Genomic DNA, 4,899 nt, shown 5'->3' with positions numbered 1-4,899 from the left:
TGTTAACCTTATTGACTTCGGTCTTAACTACCCGATTATGATATAGACGTCTACTTGGAGCCTTTGATTGATGATTTAAAATCCTTGTGGGTTGGGATTAGAGGAGTGTATGATGCACATAATGGAGAATACTTTACACTCAGAGCTGCATTAATGTGGACAATTAATGATTTCCCCGCCTATGGAAACTTATCTGGTTGTGTTGTTAAAGGATATAAAGCTTGTCCAATATGCGGCGATGATACACCTAGTCACAGGTTGAAAAATGGCCACAAAATTTGTTACATTGGGCATAGAAAATGGTTACCAATCAATCATCCATATAGGAGGCAACGTGCAGCTTTTAATGGGAAACCTGAATATGGCATACCTCCAGAACCATTAACCGGAGAAGAAGTGCTGCATATGGTTGAAAATGGTGACAGAGTTTGTTGGAAGAAGAAATCAATATTCTTTGATCTCGAGTATTGGAAATACCTTCCTGTGAGGCATGCCCTAGATGTTATGCACATTGAGAAGAATGTTTGCGATAGTATCATTGGTACATTGCTGGAGATCCCTGGAAAAAATAAAGATGGGATTGCTGCTCGATTAGATTTATTGAACATGGGGGTCAAAACTGATTTGCAACCCGAGTATGGAGAAAGACGTACTCGTTTGCCTCCTGGGCCTTGGAATTTGTCAAGAGCAGAGAAGAGAGAGGTTTGCAATTCTTTCTATGGTATGAAGGTCCCTGAAGGTTATTCTTCAAATATTAAAAATCTTGTATCTGTACAAGATTCAAGACTTCTTGGCCTTAAATCACATGATTGTCATACCTTAATGCAACAATTGCTCCCTGTGGCAATTCGTTCTGTTTTGGAGAAGCCTGCAAGGTATGCAATAACTCGTTTGTGCTTCTTCTTCAATGCTATATGTGCAAAGACTGTTGATGTTTCCAAGCTAGATAAGTTGGAAGAAGATGTAGTAGTTACTCTGTGTTTGCTTGAGAAGTACTTTCCCCCTTCATTCTTTGATATCATGGTTCATCTAGTAGTACATCTTGTCAGAGAAGTTCGTCTATGTGGGCCAGTATATTTTAGGTGGATGTATCCGTTTGAAAGATATATGAAAGTGCTGAAGGGGTATGTTCAGAATCGTACTCGTCCCGAAGGTTGCATTGCTGAGCGGTATATAGCTGAAGAAGCGGTAGAGTTTTGTACTCAGCATTTATCTGATGTTAGTACAGTTGGAGTGCCTTCAAGCCAAAAGATGGGAGTTTCAAAGCCATTATCAGGTTGCACAGTGAGCGTAGTTGATCAGGACCTGTTGAATCAAGCACATCTATATGTCTTGGAGAATACGGAGGAAGTCCTACCTTATATCGAGTACGTATGAGTTTTATTCTTTAAGTTTCCATTTAAAATTATTTCTTATGTTTATCTTATATATTTGGGACCGTAATGCTTGAATTTTTCGTGTCATGTAGGCAACATATGATCCACATCAAGACTGCTTATCCAAAATTTAGAAAGAGAACAAAGTGGCTGCAGGATAAGCACAATAGCACTTTCATTCAATGGCTACGCTTCAAGGTATATGTTGTTGAATAACGTATTTCTCTTTTAATTTTCTTCTTATTTATATGTTAGGATGAATTAAGATATGATTAATTTGCAGGTTCAAAGTGAAGTTGAGGAAGACAATCATGGCGTATCAGAAAATTTAAGGTGGCTAGCAGCTGGTCCAAACATGTCAGTGCCATTATATAGGAGCTATCTTATTAAAGGTATTAAATTCAATATCAAGGCACAAGATGATGTGCGGACAACTCAAAATAGTGGAGTTTATTTACTTGCACATACCATGCAAGTTGCTAGTGCCAAGGATAAAAACCCAATTCTCTCAAATATGGGTTTCTATGGTGTCATTCAAGAAATTTGGGACCTTGACTACCAAAAGTTTACAATCCCAGTCTTTAGGTGTGATTGGATAGATAGTTCTGGTCTTGTAGTCGACGAACTTGGATTTACCCTTGTAGATTTGAGTAAAATTGGACATAGGAATGACCAATTTGTTTTGGCTTCTCAAGTCAAACAAATATTTTTTGTTGACGACCCGATGCATCGTGGTTGGTCGGTAGTGTTATCAATGCCTAGTAGAGAATATAATGATGTTATTGGTGATGAAGTATTAGGTGATGTGATAATTGAGTGTGAGCCATTTACTAGAGGGATGCCAAATGTTGACACATTTGATGAACTGGTAGGTGAGTTAGGCGGTCAAAATATTCGAGATGGGTGTGAAGATATATGGATTGAATGATGCTTATGTAATTGGCAGTGTATGACATTAATTTTGTAATATATTGTAATGTGATTTCTTCACTTTCTACGTTCAAATAAAACACGACGTTATTGTGAATCAGTTATTCAGCATATTTACCGACGTCTTAAAGCAACGTAACAATGAAGAACCACGACGCTATTGTGAAGCAATTATTCAGGATATCACGTCGGTGAAGGATAAAGAACCGCCATGTAATTCAAAATAACACGACTCCAATCCCATAATACCGACGTCTAAAAAACGAGATATGTAATCTGAACGTTAAAAAATACGACGTCATCATACATTTTCCACGTCGCAAGTTCTTTTATAAACGAAGAGGAACGAAATTAATTCCGACGGAAATTCATTATAACCGCCGTCTAATAACAATTAAACGACGTTATTTGTAATACGGCTCCCATCATAATCTACGCCGTCTATATGTTCTGTAATACGGCTCTCATTTATTTGGAACCGACGTTGTTTAGACGTTCAACGTCGTCTATATTATTAAGTGCGTCGTGAGTAATGAATACATATAAATACAACGTCGACTATATAAATGTATACGTCGTAAATAATGACACTGACAACTATTTCCACGTCATCTTTTTTAGAAAAATCGAAGTGGAAAATTTATTTCACGACGGTTTTTTGTAAATAAGAGACGTTGTAGAACTTTAGCAGACTAAACACGTCTGTTTTTATTGTTTTCCGACGTTGTTGTATTTAACAACGTCTAATATTTATGGTCGTTGTTTGTTTCTGAAAATAGGACGTATAAATTTTTTAATACGACTCTCATATATTTGTAACTGACGTTGTTTAGTTTTTCAACGTCTACTATAGAAACACATACGTCGTAAATAATGACACTGACAACTATTTCCACGTCATCTTTTATCAAAAAATCGAAGTGGAAAATTAATTGTACGACGGTTGTGTTTATATGTGCGACGTAGTAGGTATCAATAACGTCGTCTTCTAATGTATTTAAAGACGTCATATTTTTTATTGTCGTGAAAATTATATTTAACGTCGGCGTATTTTTATTGTCGTCGTTGTATGTCTATCTTGCGGCCTTGTTCTCTTAATATGTGTCATATTTTCCCTTTTTAACGACGGTCTTTTTAGAGAATTGGTCGTCTATTATCATCATCGATTGCTTTTTTTAGATCTTTTGCAGTACAAAGACGTCGTTTTGTATTTTTTGATGACGTTGTATTGTTTAACAACGACGGTTATTTAGCGTCGTGGTTTATGAGGGAAAAGATGACGGTGGATTCCACGACCATTGAAAAACCAAATACACGACGGTGATTTACCGTCGTCTTTTTGCTTTTTTGTAGTAGTGTAAAGAGGAGCTGGAGCGACTCGCGCTCAAAGGCAAATAGGCTAAGCTGCAAATTTGGGCTCTGAGCTCAGAATTGGGCCCATGACCCATCAATTCGAAGAGAACATCGTGCGTTTACTAGCCCGAAATTCAGTTATAAAGTTTTTACAGTTTTTGAAAACTTAGTTATTTTCCTATTTCAATTCCTTTGTTATTCATAGGGTTCCTAGGAATATTTAAACATACTTTACCCGTGGTTAATGTTATGTTTTGTTATTCCAGTTTATCAAATAAACATGAGGTTCTCTCATATTTTCTGGTGGATTCTAGAGTTACATGTTTTAGGCTAAAGTTTTAGCCGATTAATTGTCACGCTGCGTCATTTTCCCTTTATCCTTTTAGTGCTAGGTTTTTGCCTCCTTGCAATCTTGCAAGGTTTTGTCTTTTACCCAATTTTTTGGGATTTATACCAGTCTGTGCGGCTGGTTTTATGATCAATCTTCATATATTTGGTGCCTATTGCCCCTGATATGCTTACTTTTACAATTTTGGGTTTTAGGTTTTAGATATATTTAGATTTGTTTGCAGAAGAGGTGGATTTGCTTGATTGGGGGCCTTTTCTATCAATTGGTGCTTGCAAATCATGTAGGGATATGGAGAATATCGGTGACATTTTACGAAATGTTCTGGTGGATGCTGAGCGGTCATTGCCATTCACTTGTTGATGCTTTCTTCTCCAATGTATTACAGAGTTCATTGATGGCTTGGTTTGCTTCTGGCATTGGGCATGAAGGTTTTTGGGTCCTTTTCTTCTTCAACTCCAAGTGAGATAGTTGGCTAGGATGCGTATTTGTTATCCTCATTGGCTTGTAATGGATATTTTTCATTGTCTCTGTCTATAGGTTTACAGATAGCAAGAACCCTCCCTGCCTTATGTATGGTGGGCTATATTGTTCATCAATTCTCTGTAATTGCTCTATTTATCAATGAAATACTTCTCTGTTTTGCAAAAAATAAAAAGAAAGAAAAAAGAACAATTTGACACTAAAATGACATGTTTATTGTTTGTGTTTAGTGAGTTATGCTATAAGGCCCTTAGATGAAGCTCTATCTCTTGACAGTTGGATCAAACTAACCAATGTGATCTAATGGCTAACCAATTTAATCTAATGGGTAAGAGATAGTGCCTCATCTAAGGGCCTTTATAAGGTCTTTACTATAAAATTCTACGTTATGCCATAGTATACTTGTCAAAC

This window comes from Prunus persica, chromosome G6 (genome assembly GCF_000346465.2).
Source record: "Prunus persica cultivar Lovell chromosome G6, Prunus_persica_NCBIv2, whole genome shotgun sequence".
Lineage (NCBI taxonomy): Eukaryota > Viridiplantae > Streptophyta > Magnoliopsida > Rosales > Rosaceae > Prunus > Prunus persica.
This window is presented reverse-complemented; position numbering follows the sequence as displayed.